The following is a 12,092-nucleotide window of genomic DNA, read 5'->3' on the forward strand; positions in this document are numbered from 1 at the left end:
GAAATCTGTTCTTGAAGTCCTTAGAAAGGAACGTTTGTTTGCTAACCTTGGAAAGTGTTCTTTTGGCACAGATCATGTGGTCTTTCTAGGTTTTGTTGTAGGTGCAGATGGCTTGAGAGTGGACGAGCAGAAGGTCCAAGCAATCCGGGACTGGCCGATTCCGACCACCATTGGTGAAGTAAGAAGCTTCCATGGCCTTGCCGGCTTCTATAGGCGATTTGTTCAAAACTTCAGTACCTTGGCCGCTCCTCTTACTGAAGTAATCAAGAAGAACGTGGGGTTCAAATGGGGACCAGCTCAGGAAGAAGCATTCGAAATCCTTAAAGGGAAGTTGACTCATGCCCCTTTACTTGTACTTCCAGATTTTTCTAAAGCTTTTGAAATCGAATGTGATGCTTCTGGTGTTGGTATTGGTGCGTAGGCAGCCGTCATAAGGCGCAGCCCCAATCTTATCGCGTTCTACTTTTAGAAGAGCGAGAAGACCACTTACCACAGACCTTTTCGACCATTAATTCCGCCTAACTCACCTAACTTGCCAAGCCACTCCCTAAAACCTCACGCTAGAAGCTCATGGTTCTAACGAGCTGGGGGGGCTAACTGTTGGGGTCAAAATCGGTCACGACGGAATCAATGTTTGAAAGTCCGTAAAAATCGGTGTTGGGGTCGAAAACGGTTACGACGAAGTTAACGTCCAAATTTTCGAAGAAGAAAAAACATATAAAAATTCTTCGACAAGTATACTTTCGAAATAGATTCTTCTTTACGAAAAACCTTTGCGGAAGAAACGCGAATCATCGGACAAGAGCTCGAAAAGGATCGTTACGCAGCGACCAAACGCGTGCTCCGCTCGGTCGCTACGTAGCAACCAAGTTCGAGCCAAAGCTCAGTCACTACATAACAGCCAAACGCCCATTCCGCTCGGTCGCTACGTAGCGACCGAGCGACCGAGCTCGAACCACAAGCTCGTTCGCTACGTAGTGACCGAGCTCTTCCGAAACGTCGATACGAAATTAGTCCATGCGTTCTCGTCTACCCTTCGATGCTATCTCCCGAAGACCGTAGCGAACCCATTTCACGATTCCCCGCCATTCTAAGTTATCGATCAAAATTTACCGTAAAAACCGCGGAAAGTTCATTCTTTATCGAAAGAAGCCGTAATAAACGCTTTGAGTCGGAAGACGGCCTAAAGGGACCTAAGACATGACTCGAGGCCCAACTTGCGATTTCTTAACCAACAACCCGTAAGCCGCATGACGGTTTAAGCTTGGTTCGCAAGGAAAGATAAATGTCAAGTTTCCGCGGATAAATACGAAATTTTGAAGATAATTACGAAGATCAGAAAAAATGGAAGAACTCCATTTTTATGCTATGGCGGCTTAAGGGCAGAAGAGGAAAAGCGTAAACCGACCTTGGAGCCAGTATATAAGGGGTCCAAGGCGAGAGGCATGAGAGGAGGGAACTTTCTCAGAGCAAACTTAGCACTTAGAGCGATTTTAGGCAATTTTCCATTTTTGTTATTCGAGCTGCGACTCAAATAGGTTTTTGCCGTCTTAGGGTTTTAGAACTAGAAATCTCGCCGACAGCTCTCATAGCCCAGACACTTACCTTGTTGTAAACGCTCAAACGCAGATTCGGAATAAGAACTATCTTGCTCTCTATTTCGATTTCTTATTTTATTACTGTTCTCGTTTCGTGTTCTGATTGCTTGGCTTGTGGTATTAGCAGATATCCGGGACCTCTGGAAAATTAGGGTTCTCCTACTTTCCTAATTTAAACGGAAATCGACAGTGCGAATTTCGGTTCCCACAGTTTGGCGCTAGAAGGACGGGGGGCGAGGGGGGGGGGGGGGTACGGATCAATCTAACTCTCAGCCACAAAACGCTTGATCAAAAAAATGTCTGGAAACACGAAAGACAAAATCGTAGTTTGCAATAACGCTGGTAAGACAACTCCAGCCGCCACTGCGCCTACGGCGAACGCTTAGGCAAACAGTTCTTGAGAAAATCGAAAACCTAGCCGCGACTCTTCGCCACAGGAAGTGCAACGAAACAAGCTCGCGATTTCTCTGTCTAAACGTAAAGGGAAACGAAAAATTTTATCAAACCCCGTAAGTTTGGCTCATTTCCGAGCACACACACAGCTCAGTCGCTATGTAGCGACCAAACACGCGCACAGCTCGGTTGCTACGTAGCGACCAAGCAGGCACACAGCTCGATCGCTACGTAGCAACCGAGCACGCACACGGCTCGGTCGATACGTAGCGAACGAGCTCAAGCCAACTCTCCACTCGCTACGTAGCGACCTTCAAGGCCTCAGAAAGGTCCTCCTTTGCGTTCTTGTTCGAATTCTCATCGAATCGCTTTTCGTTTCGTCTCAATCGGAGTTTCCGTTGAGATTTTACGACGAAAACAAGTAGGACTCTTCTTAGCTTGCTTCCACTCGCTACGTAGCGACCTTTCTGACCTTCACTCGCTACATAGCGACCTGTCAGGCCTCAGAAAGGTCTCCCTTTAGGTTCTCTTTTGAATCCTCATCGAAACATTTTTCGTTTCGTCTCAATCGGAGTTTCCGTTGAGATTTTACGACGAAAACAAGTAGGACTCATCTTGGCTTGCTTCCACTCGCTACTAAGCGACCTGTCTGGCCTTCACTCGCTAGCCTTCACTCGCTACATAGCGACCTGTCAGGCCTCAGAAAGGTCCTCCTTTAGGTTCTCTTTTGAATCCTCATCGAAACGCTTTTCGTTTCGTCTCAATCGGAGTTTCCGTTGAGATTTTACGACGAAAACAAGTAGGACTCTTCTTGGCTTGCTTCCACTCGCTACGTAGCGACCTGTCTGACCTTCACTCGCTACATATCGACCTGTCAGGCCTCATAAAGGTCCTCCTTTAGGTTCTCTTTTGAATCCTCATCGAAATGCTTTTCGTTTCGTCTCAATCGGAGTTTCCGTTGATATTTTACAACGAAAACAAGTAGGACTCTTCTTGGCTTGCTTCCACTCGCTACGTAGCGACCTGTCAGACCTTCACTCGCTACATAGCAACCTGTAAGGCCTTGGAAAGGTCCTCCTTTAGGTTCTCTTTTGAATCCTCATCGAAACGCTTTTCGTTTCGTCTCAATCGGAGTTTCCGTTGAGATTTTACGACAAAAACAAGTAGGACTCTTCTTGGCATGCTTCCACTCGCTACGTAGCGACCTGTCTGACCTTCACTCGCTACATAGCAACCTGTCAGGCCTCAGAAAGGTCCTCCTTTAGGTTCTCTTTTGAATTCTCATCGAAACGCTTTTCGTTTCGTCTCAATCGGAGTTTCCGTTGAGACTTTACGACAAAAACAAGTAGGACTCGTCTAAACTCCTTCGCTTGCTCCTACTCGCCCTTACCTTCATCTTTGTGTTCTCCTTCAAATCTTGATCGAAACGTCTCTTGTTTCGTCTTGATTGGAGTTACCATTGAAACTTTACGATAAGAAAAACCCGCAAAGACTTGTTTTCTCGCTTGGATTCAGATTAATCGTATAAAACGGCAACGGTTAACTTAACAACTTAGCCGCCTCAACTATACGATTACATTGAACCTTTTTATAAAAATTAACGTCGTATCTAAGGAGAAGATAAAAGCCAAGTTCGGAAGATAAATGTCAAGTTTAAAGGATAAAGACCAATATCGAAAATGGCAAACATACACGAGAAGAGGAAGAGAAAATAAGCAAGCAAAACTGAGAAGAGACAAAACAGCGTCTTCGACAGAACTAAGGTATTTCCGACTTAAGATTTTTTAAATCAGACTTGGAATTTTCAAATTACTAAGAAATAAAAACGCCTTTGAGACTGCAATAGAACTTTAGGGAACGTAAAACCTAGGTGGATAGTCTAGCGAACTAAGTCTTAGGCGATTTTTCTTGTCTCGATATATCGTTCTTTAACTGTTCAGCCAGATCTTGCAAACCGATCTAAACTCTCCGAAAATCGAGAAACGATCGCCACGCATATCAAGCTCGCTTCCTAAAGAGAAAAAAAACTAGAGACATGAACATCGTCTTAAAACCGATTCGTTTCTAGCAATTTTCTCGGAACCGACATATTCCAAGTCGTCAAAGTGGAAACAAACCAAATCACAGTCCAAGCGTCGTCTTTAAATCGTCCAGGATTATTGATCATTTCAAACCTTAGAAGAAGAAACGTACACAGCCCTTCAAAGTATCGGTTCAACTGTTTTCTTCCGTAAAAAAAAAAAAAAAAAAAAAAAAAAATGGAGTAGGTACGTATACTATGCTCGTATACTCCCAAACTTCAAAAACTTTTGCAAATCATCAAGAAAACGATTTTGTCAAAGAAAATCGTCTCAAATAGGCAAACGACAATCTAAAATTCGTCTAAACGCTAGCAACATATCCAGACGATCATGAACATTATCTCAAAGACTATACACCATTTCTTGTCGCAATCATGCGTACAGAAAACATATACCAATATCAAACTGAAACTCGACGATTAGCCAAAGTATTGAAGCCCTTTCCAGTTTTAGAAAGCCAGTTTCGTTTAAAAATTTCTACGAGAAATCTTCATTCACCAAAGCATTTCTTTCAGTTTCCGTTGTACCAAGTGAGCCACGGAAAAGCATCGAAAACATTTGTGACGAAGAAAACTCGAGAATAGATGTAGCATCGTGCACAAAGAGATGCTTTCCTCCCGATGGTGGCTAGATCCACCTCTGGTCGACCAATTCGTTCCAGAAACGAATGTGTCATGAGAATCCTTTCATAAAACCTATGAAAAACGTTCTGCGACTAGATCGTAATGAAATAAACTTCGGTAACACTCCATGAGTAACTCCCAGCAACTTTGACCTAGGATCGAAATCACGACAGAAACGTTTCTCGTGAAACCCACAGAAACAACGCTACTTTAACATATGTTTACATATCACCGATCTACAACCTTCGTAAAACTGGTCCCCGTTACTTACGCGAAAAATCCTTCGTACAATCAGACCAAGTCTTACGAAGAAACTTTCTAAAGTTAACATAACAGGCTGTATGAAGAACCATGCGGCTCGCTGGCTTCTGCTTTTCTTTTCCCTCGGTCACATCCGGGAAGGCAGTCATCCCGCCACTGACTCCACACTGGTTATGTAGCAAACCTCTTGGGCTTCGTCTTCCTCAGGCAAAAAAAAATTTTGATTTTCATAAGACTATAGGTCACATTATACGAAATATTCGTCGTATAACTAAAACCTAGAGCGGAGAATCATTTTCTACGACTATCGGCCATATTAGCATGGATAACCCCGGCAAACTTGGCTTATCAATCTCGACAAGCGCTCATTGGCCCTCGGTCAATTACGCCTTCCACTAAAGGTCCAAACCAATATTTGCCATCCCCTTTAAGGACGGTCGTAAACTAACATGACCTTAAATGTTAAAGTACCATGGTGTAATCCTTGACCTGCAACATCCTTGGCTATCTGAGTGAACACATCCCTCACGCCAAGCCAAACTATTTGAGAAACCATAGCTCCATCACTTAACGGCTAAACGACAATCTACGATTTGTCTAAAAACGTCGTGTGACTATTAAGAGAATAATTATCGTATAGCCTACAGTCGGAAGTCATATGATAAATTATTCGTAACGAAACTCCGACCTAACAACCAAATGGTTAAAGGAGGATATAAACTTTTCAAAAATTGACCGAGTTCAATACGCTCCACAATTCACTTTAAGCCCGCAACGTTTTACCCATAATACGCGGCATGTAAGGAAAAATCCGTAACAAAGCTTCTAGAACTATACGAAACATCCTAAAAGTGCACGAAATAGATCTCGGAAAGCCAACACTTCACAAAGCACTATGAAGGAAAACGCTTCTTCCCATGAAAAAATTTACGCGACACCTCAGTCCTAATTCCTCGATCGCAAATCAAATTATTAGCATCCAAACAGGAACAACAATTCTGGCTGCGAACATCCGTAGTCAAACCAGAATGTTTTCCAAACGCAAGGCTAAGACTAATCCCTTGCAACATCGCGAAACATCTTCAAGTCCGCAAACATTTCAAGCACGAAAAGCGGCATACGAAATAATAACAAATCTTCAGCATCGCGAGACGTCGCAGACGCCTGAAGATTCGTTCTTCGACGAAATTTCCTTCCTCGATAAAAACACTTTCTTGGAAGACCAGACAGTCGTACGCACTAACATCTTCTCAAAACATAACCTTCGCGAAGACTTGAAACGGTATTTTTTACCATTAAGTTTGTTGTTGATCACAACGAACTCTTAACGTCCTAAACTGACTTAGCCATCTCGTGGAGATGACTCTCGTACATCCAACACAAGGATAATAGCGCTATAAAAGAAACCCAAAATTTTTGGTCAGCACTTCCAGGAGGCTTAAAAATTGTCCTTGGAGAGATGCTCGGTTCCAACCATACAAGTCGTATAAGCCGAGAACCTATCGCGGACTTTAAATCGGTATGGAATCAGGATGAAACTGAAACGGGATACGTAAGTCGAATTAGTCATCGCACCCTCTAAAAACAGGAGTAAACCCAGGTCTTGCCCTAAACCCAGTGCACTGGTCTCTAACATCTCTAGGCATAGTATCAAAAACCTTGATACGAGATCCCAAAGTTAGCCCCAATCTTATTGTGTTCTACTTTTAGAAGAGCGAGAAGACCACTTACCACTGACTTTTTCGACCATTAATTCCGCCTAACTCACCTAACTTGCCTAACTTGCCAAGCCAGTCGCTAGAACCTCAAGCTATAAGCTCATGGTTCTAACGAGCTGGGGGACTAACTGTTGGGGTCAAAATCGGTCACGACGGAATCAATGTCTAAAAGTCCGTAAAAATCGGTATGAACGTTTTTACGAAAAATAAATCTTCGAAAAAGATTTATTTTTACGAAGAATCTTGAGGAAAAAATACATTCACGAGACATCGGACAAGAGCTCGAAAAAGGTCGCTACGCAACGACAGAACGCGTGTTCCGCTCGGTCGCTACGTAGCGACCGAGCTCGAGCCAAGCCCGGTCGCTACGTAGCGACCGAGCGTCCATCCCACTCGGTCGCTACGTAGCGGCCAAGCGTCCGTTCTGCTCGGTGTTGGGGTCAAAAACGGTTGCGACAAAGTTAACGTCCAAATCTCCGCAAAATACAAGTATGTCTTTCCGCAACAAACCATGCTCGGTCAAGAGAACGTCACAACGTATGTTCCCGAGATAAAGCTTCGTTCGAATTCTATTTAGATCAAGCATAAGCCATCGGAAACATGCCCAGACCGGTTATGGATACGACGAAGTTAACGATCAAAACTTCCGAAGAAGAAAACGAAAAACCTTCTTCGACAAATACTTTTTCGAAATAGATTCTTCCTTACGAAAAGCTTTGCGGAGGAAACACGAGACATCGGACAAGAGCTCAAAAAGGGTCGCTACGCAGCGACCGAACGCCTGTTCCGCTCGGTCGCTACGTAGCGACCGAGCTCTTCCGAAACGTCAATACGACATTAATCCATGCATTCTCGTCTACCCTTCGATGCTATCTCCCGAAGACCGTAGCGAACCCATTTCATGTTTCCCGCCATTCTAAGTCATCGATTAAACTTTACGATAAAAACCGCGGAAAGTTCACTCTTTATCGAAAGAAGCCGTAATAAACGCTTCGAGTCAGAAGACGGCCCAAAGGGACCTAAGACATGACTCGAGGCCCAACTTACGATTTCTTAACCAACAGCCCGTAAGCCGCATGACGGTTTACGCTTGGTTCGCAAGGAAAGATAAAAGTCAAGTTTCGGCGGATAAATACGAAATTTTGAAGATAATTACGAAGATCGGAAAAAATGGAATTTCTCCATTTTTATGCTATGGCGGCTTAAGGGCAGAAGAGGAAAAGCGTAAACCGACCTAGGAGCCAGTATATAAGGAGTCCTAGGCGAGAGGCATGGACTTTTTCTCGGAGCAAACTTAGCACCTAGAGCGATTTAGGCATATTTCCGTTTTTGTTATTTCGAGCTGCGACTCAATTAGGTTTAGCCATCTTAGGGTTGCTAGAACTAGGAATCTCGCCGATAGCTCTCGAGCCCTGGCTTATACCTTGTTGTAACGTTTGAACACGGATTCGGAAAAAGATCTATTTTGCTCCTTTTTTACGATTTTTGTACTTTGTCGTTGATATCTCGTGTTCTGATTGCTTAGCGTGTGGTATTAACAGATCTCTGGGACCTCTGGGAAATTAGGGTTTTCCTAGTTTCCTAATTTAAACAGAAATCGACAGTGCTAATTTCGGTTCCCACAATTTCTAGGTAGCTAATCTAGAAGCAGACATTAATGACAATCCTAAAGATGAATATCACAACTTAGCAATCTATAGTTGGGGCTAATCCCTCATAACCTATTTAAACCCGAAATCTAACAATGAGAACTACTCAGACATGGCTAAGCAATTCATAAAAGCAATAAGGTATAAAAACTGCATAGAAATAGATAGATATCAATGGAGTTCTAATCACAAATATCTTTGGATCTTCTCTCAAATCTACTAAAAATCCAAGAAAATCTTTAGCTGTGAAAATAGTAAAACAAGAAAGCACACTTTGCCTCTAACATCTTGGCAAAGCTTATATAATTAGGTTAAAACTCGCCAGGGATAATCTTGTAAATTGGTGAAGACTTGTGCTCTAAGTCGGCTGAGACCAAACGGGCTTTCTACGTGCGTCGCTGTCGATCGATGTCAAGATGTGAACATTGATCGATTATTCCTCTTCAATGTCGACCGATGGTCGTGCTCGATGGTCATCTCGGGTGCTTACTCCAAATATCTCCAAAATTCTCCAAAATCATCACTTTCTTCCAAATCAGTTTTGATCCTATAAATATGCTAAATAGACTCTATAATATAATAAATAGTAGTTAAAACACTAATAAACCATGGGCAAAAGTGGGTCATATTCATGGTCTATCACCGATCGATGTTTACACGAAAGGGTTTGGGTATGAGGGGGTTTTGCTGCGAACTCTTCATGGGTCATGATTCTTACTGTCTCGCATGATGTAACAGACTCCATCGATCGATGTTGAACATAATGTATCGATTGGTGTTCATCTGACTCCATCGGTCGATGTTCCTCTCTCGGCGTCGGTCGACACCAATGTGAACTTCTGAAACTCATAGAGCTCTCAACTTCGAAATCTCCCTCCTGAAGCATCTCCTCCTTAACTACTTGCCATAAGTCATCCTCGATAATGACATTCACGTGGTAATTCAGTGCTTCATCTCCTTTGCCCTTGATGAAAATCTCCTGCCTCTTAACAGCTTCCCCTGTCTGAACCACTTGTGTCTCCAACTTCTTCACATGTGTGTTCAAAGTTTCAAACTTTGTATTTAGCTCAGTGTAAACATCATTTATCTTCCCATGTACATTCACTATCAACTTCTGCTTGCCCTCAAGAACTTGATCAATCATTGCTTCTATCATGATCTCTCGTGTTTGTGGTGGTGTGCTCTGATAGGAAGAATTCCCATAGGTGTTGTTGTTGCTGTTGTTGAAGTTGTTGCTATAGGGTTTCTGGTACTGTGAACTATAGTTGAAATTACTCCTCTGTTCATTCCCATTGGAATTTATGTATCCACTCTTATTTCCAGGCTTCTGATTCTAAAAACCGGTGCCACTGATGAAGTTCACACCCTCTTTGAAATCCCCGTCACTGTTGACATCTACATCATCTACAAAGCTAACCTGTTTCTTCAGTAACTTGTGAACACTGTCCAGCTTACCTTTAACATCGTCCATCTCCTCCATTTCTAGGGTGGCCGTTTTTCTCCTCTCAGAATCAGTGCTCTTGGTGTTGTTGCTAGATGCCAAGTTCTCAATCAGTCTCACACCCTCTTCTAGATTCCCAGTGTTGAAGTTTCCTTCACTGGCAGTATCTAGAGCAATCTGATATGCCAGCGCGATGCCTCCGAAGAAAGTGCTGAGCAGCTGGACTTTGTTGAATCCATGGTGTGGACAATCTCTCTAATAAGACTTGAATCTGATTCATGAGTGTTAGGGTCGAAAACGGTCACGACAAAGTTAATGTCCAAACCTCCGCAAAAAAATGAGCGTGAGCATCTCTTTACGAAAGTTATACATCGTAAAAAGATGTCTTCACAAAGAACCTTGCGGTAAAATCTTGTTCGAATCTCGATCGAACCAAGTACCGATTGTCTCAAGGAAATGGACACATATCCAAATCAGCCACGGACAAGCTCGAGTAAGGCAATCGGACCACGGAAAAGCCAAGCTCGGTCGCTACGCAGCGACCAAGCATACACACGGCTCGGTCGCTACGTAGCGACTGAGCACACGCACGGCTCAGTCGCTACGTAGCGACCGAGCACGCGTACGGCTCGTTCGCTATGTAGCGACCGAGCACGCATATGGCTCGGTCGCTACGTAGCGACCGAGCTCTCTTAGAACGTCGATACGACACGAATCTGTGCATTCTCGTCTACTCTTTAATGCTATCTCCTGAAAACCGTCGCTGAACCATTTCATGTTTTTCGTCACTCGGAGTCATCAACCAAACTTTACGATAAAAACTGCGGGAAGTTTATTTTTATCGAGGAAACCGTAATAAAACGTTTCGAGTCAAAGACGGCCCAAAAAAGCCCTAAAACGTAGCTCGAAGCCCACTTACGATTTCTTAACCAAAAGCCCATAAGCCGTATGACAGTTGATGCTTGGCTCGTAAGAAAAGGATAAATGTCAAGTTTCTGCGGATAAATCTGAGGTTTCTGAAGATAATCACGAAGATCGGGAAAAACAGAATATCTCCATTTTTAAGCTACGACGGCTTAAGGGCAGAAGGAGAAAAGCGTAAACCGACCTAGGAGCGAGTATATATGGAGTCCTAGGCGAGAGGCAGAAAGAGAGAGAACTTTTACACAGCAAACTTAGCACTTAGAGCATTTAGGCAACTTTCCGTTTTTGTTATTTCGAGCTGCGACTCAATTAGGTTTTGCAGTCTTAGGTTGTTAGAACTAGGGATCTCGCCGACAGCTCTCATAGCCGAGGCTTCTACCTTGTTGTAACGCTCATACGCGAATTCGGAATAAGACACCTTTTGCTCTTTTTACGATTTCTTATTTTATTGTTATTCTCGTTTCGTGTTCTGATTGCTTGGCGTGTGGTATTAGCAGATATCCGGGACCTCTGGGAAACTAGGGTTCTACTACTTTCCTAATTTAAACGGTAATCGACAGTGCGAATTTCGGTTCCCACAGTTTGGCGCTAGAAGGAGGGGGGGGTACAGATCAATCAAACTTTTAACCACAACACGCTCAACCAGACAAGTGAACTGACGACGTAGACAATATGTAAACTCCTCTCAACGGAGGAAGCGACACCAATCTCCACACTCCAGCAGCGGATGTCTCTGCGGCCAACGCTGCAACGCTCGAGGAATTTAAAAAGATGTTCGCCACCTATGAAAAAAGGTCGGAAGAACATGACAAGTTCGTGAACACCTTGACCAAATAGGTCGAAACCTTAACGGCAAGGACTCGAGCAATCCGTCCCCGCGAAACCACTAAGGTTCGCGGGAAAAGACTCGACTTCGCAACCCCACTCGACAGGCATGGAACATCGCGGGAACGACCTTCGGGCCAAAACCCTAGCGAAACATCCCCTGCCGAGAAAAGGAACTCTGAGAGTCCTACACCTCCCGCAAAGCGCTTGAAGGTTAACGAAGTCGAGCACGTCGACTTGGATCCCAGCGACGTCTCCAACAATACCAAGGAGGATGCTAATAGACATCCAAGAAGAACCAGAAGCCGATCGGCTCGGGAAAACTCCCCGTTCAATAAGCCAATGACGAAAGAGGAGGAAAACCTCTACTGGGTCGAACAGGAGGAGCTGGCCGAAAAACAAACCGAGATCACTCGCAGCAAACGCCGACAAGCTCGGAAATCTGCTAACGAGACGTAGGACATTCGCGATCTTCGCGATTACATCACCAAAACTGCAGCGGAAGTAAGGGCCATGAAATCCCAGATCCATCACGCTACCAGTGCTGCCCCTGAGATCGATAGAATGCTCTACGGGGCT

This window comes from Brassica napus, chromosome C9, assembly GCF_020379485.1.
Source record: "Brassica napus cultivar Da-Ae chromosome C9, Da-Ae, whole genome shotgun sequence".
NCBI lineage: Eukaryota > Viridiplantae > Streptophyta > Magnoliopsida > Brassicales > Brassicaceae > Brassica > Brassica napus.